This window comes from Aethalodelphis obliquidens, unplaced genomic scaffold (assembly GCF_003676395.1).
Source record: "Aethalodelphis obliquidens isolate GAN/ISIS:26980383/991018 unplaced genomic scaffold, ASM367639v1 scaffold8, whole genome shotgun sequence".
Classification (NCBI taxonomy): domain Eukaryota; kingdom Metazoa; phylum Chordata; class Mammalia; order Artiodactyla; family Delphinidae; genus Aethalodelphis; species Aethalodelphis obliquidens.
The window spans coordinates 39,739,186-39,752,137 of NW_020837952.1; positions in this window are offsets into that span (position 1 = coordinate 39,739,186).

Genomic DNA, 12,952 nt, shown 5'->3' on the forward strand with positions numbered 1-12,952 from the left:
AGGTAATTATCGATATGTATGTTCCTATTACCGTTTTCTTAATTGTTTTCGGTTTGTTTTTGTAGGTCCTTTTCTACTCTGTGTTTCCCACTTAGAGAAGTTCCTTTAGCATTTGCTGTAGAGTTGGTTTGGTGGTGCTGAATTCTCTTAGCTTTTGCTTGTCTGTAAAGCTTTTGATTTCTCCATCGAATTTGAATGAAATCCTTGCCAGGTAGTGTAATCTTGGTTGTAGGTTCTTCCCTTTCATCACTTTAAATATGTCATGCCACTCCCTTCTGGCTTGTAGAGTTTCTGCTGAGAAATCAGCCGTTAACCTTCTGGGAGTTCCCTTGTATGTTATTTGTCCTTTTTCCCTTGCTGCTTTCAGTAATTTTTCTTTGTCTTTAATTTTTTTCCAATTTGATTACTATGTGTCTCGGCATGTTTCTCCTTGGGTTTATCCTGTATGGGACTCTCTGTGCTTCCTGGATTTGGGTGGCTATTTCCTTTCCCATGTTAGGGAAGTTTTGGACTATAATTTCTTCAAATATTTTCTCGGGTCCTTTCTCTCTCTCTTCTCCTTCTGGGACCCCTATAATGCCAATGTTGTTGCATTTAATGTGGTCCCAGAGGTCTCTTAGGCTGTCTTCATTTCTTTTCATTCTTTTTTCTTTATTCTCTTCCGCAGCAGCAAATTCCACCATTCTGTCTTCCAGGTCACTTATCCGTTCTTCTGCCTCAGTTGTTCTGCTATTGATTCCTTCTAGTGTATTTTTCATTTCAGTTATTGTATTGTTCATTTCTGTTTGTTTGTTTTTTAATTCTTCTAGGTCTTTGTTAAATATTTCTTGCATCTTCTTGATCTTTGCCTCCATTCTTTTTCCGAGGTCCTGGATCATGCTCACTGTCATTATTCTGAATTCTTTTTCTTGGAGGTTGCCTATCTCCACTTCATTTAGTTGTTTTTCTGGGGTTTTATCATTCCTTCATCTTTATCATTCATACATAGCCCTCTGCCTTTTCATCTTGTCTATCTTACTGTGAATGTGGTTTTTGTTCCACAGGCTGCGGGATTGTAGTTCTTCTTGCTTCTGCTATCTGCCCTCTCCATCCTGGCATTCTTTAATTACTGTGCTTTGAAATTATCTTGTTAATCCTAAAAGTGGTAAAGGGAATCAGCAAGTGTTAGGCCAAATGGAGATCAGTGTTTGATGTCACATATCATGCTGTCTATAAGAAGTAATTTGGAAGTTTATAAATTAAAAAAGTCTCAAACTATGTAATATTGTATAATAAAGTAGAATAATTATATGCATAAATATATACTATTTGTCAATTAGTAAAACATTTTTGTGTACGTTTAGTATACTGTTTTATTTTCATGCCCTTTTAAATACACAACTTTTCAATGCTACATTAAAATGTAATCTTGAAATTATTTTAAGTGACATTGAGGGACCCAAATTTAAATTTAAATATTTATGATAGTATGCAAGTAACTGAAAAAAAAACCCGGCATTATATTGATGTTCTGTCTGAGAATTGATGGCATTTTAGAATCAAAGAATTTGGAATGTCTCTTTTCCAGGTATGGATCAAGACTCCTCTGTCTGTTACCTCTTTTTCTTGGGAAGATCTGTTGTATTCTAGTTAAGCAAGATTAATCACATAGTCCAAGCCAGGACCAAGAGAACTATAGGGAGGGGATATAGGCACTATCTTTATCTTAGAAGAGAGGCGGGACTCTAAAAAGAACTGGATTGAAATTGGTGAAGTCAGCTTGGACTGTTATGCCTGAGCTCTGGTGTTATTTGGGAAGGGGATGACCCAGGCTTTTGGAAGTGTATTGAAGTGATTATCCTTGAGATTCTCAGAGTAAGACCATACCTTTGTGGTTTGGGCTGGTGATTTCCATGATGCCAGTGGAAATTTGTCATGTTGGAAACTCAGTCATCTTGAAAGAAACAGTTCCTGGGACTGGAAATAAAGCAGCACTTGGATGAGCCTTAGACAGGATGAGGGGAGAACTCTTCTCTCACTGGACCTCTTGGTGTTTTGACTGGGTTTTGCTGCATGGACATGCCAGTACACTACCAGTGGTGGGGGTGAGCCAATGTTTGCCACATGGATGCAGGTTAAAAACTAGGAGGCATGGATGTGCCTTGAGGGTTCCCCCTGTTGGTTGCTGGTCCTGTGGGCTCTGAAAGAAGCCACATCTTATAGCAGTCATAAATTACTTCCCATGCCAGTGATTCAAATGTTGGTGTGCATATATATCTTCTGGGGAGCTTGTTATGAATGCGGATATCTCAGAGCCACTTGCAGAAATTCTAATTAAGTGTGAAGTGGGGCCCTTAATCTTGTTTGTAACAAACACTTCAGATTATTCTAATGCATTTAGTTCAAAATTTAGCAGATAATCTTAGGGTCTCTTCCAGTTGGTTACTTTTGATTCTTTGTTGAAGTCTTCTTACAGGTGGTAGTCTGCTGTGATGAATTACTAGAAAGGCCTGTTGCATGCTTTAAAATGTATGGCCAAGAGGAGAATGACGCTGCATCCCCAAGGCCAGAGCAGTGGGAGCAGTGGTGGTGACCCAGCTGAAGAAAGCTATGCTTAATAGAGTAACTGTCTCATCAGGGGCATTGTGAGAGGCAGCAGCCTTAGGTCGCTGGGGAGGTGACAATGTTGAAGTCTGCAAGGGTTTTACAGGGGAAGAAATAAGAAGAAATAATTTGGAGTCAAGGATCTAGCTAATTTAGGATAAATTTAGGGCTCAAGATCACAGAGTGGTTTCCAAAAGAAGGGAAGACCACCTTTTCTCGTTCCCTATTCCATCCCCAGGTATATGTAGCCAGTAAAGACTGACTTCAGTTTCCCTCAAGGGTGACAAACAGGAAGAGAAGACAGAGCCCGACACTGCTATTCTTGGGAACCATTCTCATCAGCTGGGCTTTCTTGGCAGCTCCCAATGGTACTGCTGCTCTTGGGGACTTTCTCCAGTTTATGTGTTTGGTAACTACCCCCACCCCTTCCCAAACATTCTCAAGCCACACAGTGACTGGAAACCTCAATGTCGCCTCTAGAGGGCGCCTGGGTCTCTATCAAAGCCCTCAGTGGTCTAGCTAGTTTGGGATTCCACTTCTAAGAAATTCCTTTTTTAAGGTTACACAAGAGAGGCAGCCCTGTGGGGTGTTAATCAATGTCCTGTGCTCTCTATCTTCTTCAGTGCTGTGCTCAGGGCCAGGTTTCTTCTCTCGCCCCTGGCTCAGGAAACATTTTTGAATTTTCCATTAGGTACCCTCTTCCTGGTGCTCCCCCTGCACTGCAGGGTGTTGACGGTAGAGTCTATCACTTTCTCCTGCCAGACCCATTCTCAGGAGTCTTGTGGATTTGGCAACAGCCCTAATTACCTCTTTCTGTGTTGCCCCAAGTAGAGTACAGGAGGACCACAGAGGCAGACTGGGATCAGGTACTGCTGTAGAAACAGATCACAGAGAACCCTAAGGTAGATTTGCAAACTAAACCTTGAAAATCACCCCCAGGAAGCACCAATAATATAATTTCCAACCAAGAATAAGGGAAAAAAAGTTCTTCTCTGTCAACCCCAAAGAAAGGCCATTTTGACCTTTTGTCCTCAATAGACTTTGCCTGAAATAAGAAATGTTCACATGGAATAGCTGCCATTAATATGGGTGACCTAAAGGTTAATATAGCCCAGGGAATGCTTTTCATTGTTCTGTATTGTTTGTTTCCCTTTTGTGAAATTCTGTGGCCAGGGAACTGCATAGTTCCAGTATGTGGTCCAGTAGCACATTACTAATTGCATTCTTTAAAATACAGATTTATGTTGGTTTGTTTGGCCATACCACGAGAGAAACCAGTGTAGGGGGTTATAAAACGTCAAGGTTATAAACTTCATGGGGCTTTCAGGCAAATGAGGAATTTTTATTAATTCTTTGAATGCAAATGTCCAGTAAAGTCTCCACTTGTCACACCCCCTGCAGCGCTCCAGTTAGGAAAGGATTGCAACCTGCTCAGTTGGGGGCCAAGTGGAGGAAAAAAACAATCTGATTATTCAGGGGCTCTGCGTTGTCAAAGTGTATAGCTGAATAAAAAAGACCCTCCTTCTCCCCTGACTCCTCTCCTAAAAAACCATGTGTCAAACACAGATACAAAACAGAGGAATCCCTCTCATTTGTAGCCCCTGGCAGAACACATTTTAGAATGAAATCAGCAGGTACCTTGGCAGACACCCAAGATATCAGGTAAATTGTTAACTATCTGACCGTTCTTTTACAACACCAAAATTGAGTGTGATGTTAAAGCAAAACCTCTTTATTTTAAACTAGTTGTTCATAGTCCTGTTTTAGATGCCCCTAAATAATCCTTCATAAGAACTTTAAAAAAGTGTGCTTTTCTTTTTTTAGCTTTCGTACTATAGCAACTAAAGTCCAAACTTAGAATAACAAATCAACATGTATCAATCACCTTCATATTCCTGTCAAGGGCATATTGGGTTACCATGAAAAAGATCCTAAATCTATCTTCTTGTGACCAAGTCAGCATGGGGTGAACTTTTCACACTTTAACATATTACCTGTAGCCAAGTGTTGTTCCTGACCAGTGTTTTCATTTATAATGCATACCGTAGAGATTTGATGGTTAAAGAAGAAGGAGATTGCTTTATACCAGTAGTTCTCAAACTGTGAGCTGAGGACTCCTGAGATACTGGGGAATTAGAGACAGTGTTCTCTAATCAGCATGTGAAACAGCACTGTCTGTGGATCAATAAATAACAAGTCTTGCATATATATGTACTTTAGGAAGTCAGGTGCCATATTGGTTTTTACTCACTCTTGTATCTTTAGTGCCTCACTTGGTGCCTGGGATATATTATGCATTCCATACATAAATAAATAAAGGAAATAATGAACATGTGTTTCCTAACATATGTGTCATAAAAATACAGATTTATTTTAAAAGCATTACTAAATTCATATTTTGCCATCATGATTTTTTTTATTGTAGTAAACTATTCACAACATAAATTTACCATTTTAACCATTTTTAAGTGGATAGTTCTGTGGCATTAGTCATCACGGTTTCTTAATAGATACTAAGAGCACAAATACTAAACCTAAAAGGGGTCCTTATACCTACAAATGTTGGAAACCACTAGTATTCAATTTTCCTGATGGGAAGTCATCCCATCTTGACTGTTTCCAGTGTCATAGATCTCACCTCTTCAAGGGGTGGCATGTTTCATGATTGGGCCAATAAAAGTGTTAAAAAGTTCTTATGAGTATTGAGTTGAAATCTGTCTCCCCATATTTTCCCATTGGTCTTACTGATTCTAGTTGGAAGAAACAGAATCAATACATTATGCTTTCTTCCAAGGAAAAGCCCTTATTAGTTGTCAGCTTTTCATTTTTTTCTTTTAAAGCAACTTATTATCAAGTTGATTAAATCTAACCAAAATTCCTCCCATTGAAATTTAAAATTAAAGACTTAAAAATTTTTTTCTGCTTTTCATCAATTCTGAGCTTTAAGAGAGGTGAATAGTAATATAAAAAGCATACATAGGTTGGATAGGCTGGTCATGTCTTCCCCATACCCCAGAGACCAAGCCCCGGTGGGACAGTTCAGGCCTTTGCTTGCACAGGGGAGGCCTTACCCAAGAAAGAGCCTCACTCGTTCCTCTTTTTGTTAGTACTGATGAAGCACATACTAGGCTATGCTTGACCTCTCCTGCTCTTCCCCCCAGCCAGCCCAGCACAGAAGAGACTAGACATTTCCCCCCCATAATCCTAGGTGTGCCAATTTTTAAAAACATCTTTGTACCCAAAGTTATCACTGTAATTTCTTTTCCCACATTTCCCCCCCCATCTTATATTTTCCTTTTCATCAGATATTTGGGATATATTTTTAAAAAATGTTCTTTCTTTCTCCTATCTATGTTCTTCTCCTGTCATTCTGTTTTCTCTCCACTATTCTGCCTTGTGTCCTGTAGACCAGGTGTCCCCAACCCCTGGGCCACGGACAGTACCAGTCCATGGCCTGTAGGAGCCAGGCCGCACAGCAGGAGGTGAGTGGAGCGAGCAAAGCTTCATCTGTATTTACAGCCGCTCCCCGTCGCTCGCATTACTGCCTGAGCTCCGCCTCCTGTCCGATCAGCAGTGACATTAGATTCTCATAGGAGTGCAAATCCTACTGTGAACTGTGCACGCGAGGGATCTAGGTTGTGCGCTTCTTACGAGAATGTAATGCCTGATGATCTGAGGTGGAGCTGAGGCAGTGATGCTAGCGCTGGGGAGTGGCTGCAAATACAGATTATCATTAGCAGAGAGGTTTGACTGCACAGAGACCATAATAAAATCAATTGCTTTCAGACTCATATCAAAACCCCATCAGTGAGTGGCAAGTGAAAACAAGGTCAGGGCTCCCACTGATTCTGCATTATGCTGGGTTGTATAATTATTTCATTATATATTACAATGTAATAATAACAGAAATAAAGTGCACAGTAAATGTAATGTGTGTGAATCATCCCAAAACCATCTCCCCGCTGCCACCCCAGTCCATGGAAAAATTGTCTTCCATGAAACTGGCAGCCCTGGTGCCAAAAAGGTTGAGGACCGCTGCTGTAGACCACTAATTTCCTTCTGTGATTTGTTTGCCAACAAAAATCTCTTTCTGAATTATTCATCTTAATTAAGAGTGAGTGTCAGTGTTAAACCAGACTCCTGGCTTCATGTTTTGATGAAGAATTATTATACTCAGAACACAGTGGGCCTAGTGCTAGGTCATACTCCAGTGAATGCCGAAGGAAGGTTGACTATTGAGCGAAAGACAAAATAACAAAATAAGCTAGTCGGAGCTGCCAGTCCATACTTGGCTGCCTCTTGTGTTTCCCTGATTACCAGAGCCAGAATTAGCTATGAGTGGGAGACCATGCTTTCTTTTTCCAACTCCCACCTCATGTTGACTCACATGGACATTTCAAAGGATTCCCCAAGTCCAAAATAATTTGCAATGAATACAAATACTTAATTTCTAATTCTGGCCTTTAATTGAGGTCTATAAAGGAATTGTGTACTTGATGGTTAAATAAAGTGTGTGGGAACCAATATCTAAATTTAAGTTTTTGACTTCCTTCCAGAAGTCAGTTCCTGGACAAGATCTTGCCAGTTTAGCTCCTCAGTAGTTATTTCTACAACTGAGCCTTTGGCAAAACTTATTCATAACATGATATGGAATCAATAGAGCCTACCTTTACCTGGTTTTCTTTCCTCCCATCTCAGAAAATCACTTATGCTCAATCAGAATTTATCAGTAGCCCTTTAATTCTTTTGGGTCTTGCTCTAAATAATTACCTGAAAGAACTAGTGAAACCCAACTAGCTCTAGCTATGACTTCAGAGTTGAATTTAGCTAAACCAACCCAATTGCATCATCAGTTCTAAGGGCAATATAGGCCTTCCATAGTAATAACTGACCCATCCCCTTTTCACTAGGACAGGAAGTAATCTTGTCTTTTCCTACCAACAAGGAAAATTTCTGATTGCTCTTTAACATAAAACAGGAATTGTGTTGGTCATTATCCCATGGTGATCATCTGAATACATATCTAAAGATAGGTTTCAGAGGATTCTAGGACTGGAAGAAAGCCCTCAGGTAATATGGTCCATTTCCACAACAGTCCTTTATGTCCATGTTAAAGAGTCTAAGTCCACTCTTGGTCACTTCCTCACCATGTTAAGTGGCATTTTCTCTACAAGAGTTGCTAGTGTCAATCTCCTCTCTTAGAAAGATAAAACTTTCCTCTTATTCTCTGAAAACATTTGGAATGTGTCTACAGTACAATATGTAGGTTTCTTATCCTTTGCATATGGAGGGGACATTATTAACCTGCCATTAAATGAGCTTATCCTTCAAATGACAGTTTCTTCAAAAACAGACATCCTGGGGGGAAAAGAAGAAGAAGAAGGATGTACTGTTACAGATAAAAGGAGACTTGAGGGCCATATCAGCCAACCGAAATCTGTGGGCCTGGTTGAGATCCTGATTTGAGCAAAACAACTGTAAAAAGATACTTTTGATACAACTGAGAAATTTGATCATAGAATGGGTACTAGACGATATTAAGAAATGATTGTTTTTAAAAAAAGAAATGATTGGGCTTCCCTGGTGGCGCAGTGGTTGAGAGTCCGCCTGCCAATGCAGGGGACACGGATTCGTGCCCTGGTCCGGGAAGATCCCACATGCCGTGGAGCGGCTGGGCCCGTGAGATATGGCCGCTGAGCCTGCGCATCTGGAGCCTGTGCTCCACAACGGGAGAGGCCACAACAGTGAGAGGCCCTCATACCGCAAAAACAAAAACAAAAACAAAACAACAAAAAAAAGAAATGATTGTTAGTTTTGTTAGATATGATCATTGTGTTGGGGTTATGTTTAAAAAATGTTATTTCCTGTTAGGGATACAAACTGAAGTATTTATAGGTGAAATGATAATATACTTTAGTTTTAAAACATTCCAGAAAAATAAGGTGAAATAAGATTGAATAAATGCTCATTATTGACACTGTGTACATGGAGATTCGTTAGATTACTTGCTTTAATTTTGTATACATTTGGAAATTTCCCCAAATACAAAGTTGTTTTTTAAGAAGGGAGAAAGAGCACTTCCTTTATTTTTCCCATTAATTTGTTATTGTTATTATTCTCATAGCAGAGAAGAAATATAATTTAACCTGGGGCTTGCCTGTATTATTTGTAATAATGATAAAATAATCCAAAACTTAATTACTAAGTTAAATAACTACAATGGTTAGTTATTTTTATATTTTTAGTGCTGACTACTATATTTCAGGTGCTTTATAAATATCTCATTTAATTAATAGCTCTATAGAGTAGGTTATGTTATTCTCCTTTTGCAGTTGAGGAAACTGAGGTTCAGAGAGTTTAAATAACTAGTGTAAAGTTAATAAAGCAGCAGATGATTGAGCCTAAGGTCTGGACCCAGACCTGTCTCATTCCAAAGCCCATGTTCTTTGTACTACCCTCCTACTTCTCATTCTATGTGTAGTTTGGGGCCTTACTGACTAGAGGCAGCCAAGTCAATAGGCTAATTAACAGTGATTCTCCTAAAACATAACCCAGACTATGTCATTCCTCAGATGAAAACCTCCCAAAGACTTTCCATCTCATATATAGTAAGTCCCCTACCTGCGAACGAGTTCCGTTCCAAGAGCACGCTCGTAGGTCCAATTTGTTCCTAAGTCCAACAAAGTTAGCCTCGGTACCCAACTAACACAATCGGCTATATAGTACTCTACTGTAATAGGTTTATAATACTTTTCACACAAATAGTACATAAAAAACAAACACAAAAAAAATAAAGAAAACATTTTTTTTTTTTTTTTTTGGTGGTACGCGGACCTCTCACTGTTGTGGCCTCTCCCACTGCGGAGCACACGCTCCGGACGTGCAGGCTCAGCAGCCATGGCTCACAGGCCCAGCTGCTCCGCGGCATGTGGGATCTTCCCGGACCGGGGCACGAACCTGTGTCCCCTGCTTCGGCAGGCGGACTCTCAACCACTGCGCCACCAGGGAAGCCCAAGAAAACATTTTTAATCTTACAGTACAGTACCTTAAAAAGTACAGTAGTACAGCACAACAGCTGGCATACGGGGGCTGGCATCAAGTGAACAGGCAAGAAGAGTTACTGACTGGAGGAGGGAGAGGAGGTGGGAGATGGTAGAGGTGAAGGATCGTCAGCAATAGGAGGTGGAGGGCAAGCTGCAATTTCACTCACACCTGACATTAATGGAACACATGTTCGCATGTTTGAAAGTTCACAACCTGAAGGTTCGTATGTAGGGGACTTACTGTAGTGAAATTCAAAACATTTACAGAATCTGCAGGGTCCTTAATGATCTTCCCTCCCTGCCACCCATTCCACCTCATCTCTTTGAACTCTCCCGTTTGTTTACTCTGCTGCAGCCACACTGGCATCTTCAGTGCTTTCCCCTAAATGTACAGAGCACCCTCCTTAGGCTCTTCACTTGATGTTCCTTCTGCCTGGAATTCTCTTTCTGTGGATATCACATGGTTCACTTTCTTCTCCCTCCCTTCATTTCCTTCACTCTTTGCTCAGAGGTCTTCTTATCAGAGAGGGTTTCCCTGACCATCTAAATTGAGTAGTACCCCCACTGAAGTTTTCTCTTTTCCTCCTTAACCTTCTTCATTTTTCTACATAGTGCTTATCCCTACCTGACATTATTATGTACGTATTTGTTTGTCAGTTTCCCCTTATTAGAATGTAAACCCAGTGGGAACAGGGACTTTGTCCATTTATTCACTGTTGTATCTCTTGCACCTAGAACAGTACCTGGCGCATGGTAGTTTCTCAATAATATTTGTTATGGGCCCCATAAACACTGTGATCTGAGTCACCAGTGATATACATCATGCCCAGTAACCAGGCAATGTGTAGGACTGAAATGGAATCACTGATTAAGACCAGCAGCACCCTCTGATATCCTCTTGTATGATGTGGACGTTGTGGAAAGGTTAGCATTCCAGATCCATCACTTCCCAGCTGCCTGACAATGAGTAAATTTCTTAACTCTTTTTAGTCTTATTTCCTCATAGGTAAAATGAGATAATAATTATTAGATAATTACATGATTATTAGATACTCATGTAGAATACTGAGCAAATTGTACAGTCCAAATCTTTTTATGGTAAATCAGAGTTCCTCCTTCATCTCCAAAAGCTTCCTTTCTTTCATAATTCCAGACAAATGATCAGGCAGCCAAGAGCTCTGAAAGGCCTTTGGCTAGAAACTGAGGATTTATTAAAGCTCTGTGCTCTCCCTCTTGTTTGAGCATGTAGATGACATGGAATAACCCCTCTGATGTATTGAATTAGCTTTTCCAGTGTTGTTTATGCTGCCAGATGATCACTTCCCATTTTGATAAAAATCACTTCATAATGGGGATCAGATGGTACAAAAATGACAGTGGTCTCTGCTGGATCTGTCACAATCTTTTTTTTTTTTTTTTTTAACCAAAAATCTCAAGCATGCCAAAAGTTTGCAAAAAAACTTACTGTTATAATTTTCCAGGACTTAATACATTAGCCATTGTTATGAGATAATCTCAAAACATTAAAAGATCCTGGCTAGGAGGTAAAAAAATAATAATTAAAAAATGGAGCAAAAGTATAGATGCATTGGTAAAAAAATTTTTTCAAGTTTGAGTGGAAAGTAGTGTAACCATAGGCGTGTACATTAACAAAAGCAATAAGCTAAATAACACACAAATGTTGTATCGTCTGGTTATTAATGCTTGAAGGTCATGTCTTAGTTTACAATGGCGAAGGGAATTTATTAAGGGAGGATTATTTCATAGGAATCTTTTTGACCTACAAGTTATGTGCAGGTTAAGATAATCAACAGTTCTTTTTTATTTTTATTTTTCTATGAGTGGAACCATAAAGAAGAGAAGTCTCTGCAACATATACTTCTTGCTTGTTATATTATGGTGTTTGGTTCACAGGCCCTTGGGAAGAGAAGAGAAGTAAAAAGGAAAGAGAAGAAGAGAGGAGAAGAGAAAACACTCTTTGGGCATAAAGCCGGGGGTTAGTGTTCTAGTCAGTTGGCCATAGTCAGGGAGACCGAGCCTTGCGCAGGTTTCTGGGATTTAATACCTAACAGAGCAGGAAGCAAATGAGCACTGAGCCATGTGGCACCTTTTTCCTGCCATCTCTAAATAAACATAGCACAAAGGTGGGTCTGGCACACGGAACTGGGTTTCCTAGTGACTTGATCTCTGTCTTGGCATTTGGTCTATGTTTACAATCTAAGTAACAGATATGAAGTAATGAAACAAAGGAGGGAAGTACAAAATAATGACGGTAACATAGAGGTACTCTTTACTCGGAGTCTTTTGGAGGGTACAGGAGGGATGGAGGAGTCAGCTGTACTGCGTCTGTCTTTGGTCCATCTGTGGCCCAGGCTTTTGCTCCATTCAACAGTCAACAGTTACCCAGTATTGCACCATAGCTTCTGGAGGGCAGTGAGGGCTGTGAAAAGCATGTGATGTAATGACGCTTTCAGAGAAAGCTGTTGGGACTAGTGATGATAGCTGGGTGCCAAGAACTTTTTGGTATTGGGCATAAACAAGGTTCTCAGTAAATATTTGAAGTGAACTGACTCTGACACAGGCTCTAGTCATAGACTCCATTCCTTTACCAGTATAACCTAGGGTGTTGTATGTCTGTGTTGGGGGAACTAAGAAATACTCAAGGCTTGTTTTGCACATGCATCACTTTTTCATCTGGGGGCGGTATTAGGGCTGGTAGTCATGCAGGAAGGGCCAAGAACACACTCAAAGACATGAGCTAAAAGAGAGTCAGTGGGCCCATGTCCTGCCTCAGAGACCCAAATGATAAAGTCAAACGGCAGCTTTGAGTGTGTCTGTGGTGTGTTCCTTTAGCTTCCCCACTTTAATTATTTTTAGGGTCTTACACAAGTTCAATTCAAAAAAGCCTTTTTGGGAAGAGCTGTGAGATACTATCTATGCAAGCAATATGTATATTCAGTGGAGAAACTGCTATGAACCACCCTTTGACAAAGGTATTGCAGTGTCCCTCTAAGAAGTGTAACCAACTCCTGAGGCAACAAGGGGCATCAGCGTGTATAAGAGCTTTGCCACTGGGGCAAGCCATGGCTGAAGGGAGCAACAGGCAGCCTGAGACTAAAGAGACTCTGGTCCCCACCAGGCAAAAGTAATTCAGTCTGGGTATCACAAACTTTCAAGTAAATCAAATAATGAAATAGCCTGAGAGCAGGGACCAAAGTTAAAGCTGTTTTTTGAAGATGCCTGTGAGCACAGGAAGCACAGGAAGCTCTGAGTGGCTCTGTCATCAGGTGGGCAGCATAGTTACTCTTTGCCTTATTTTCAGGGCA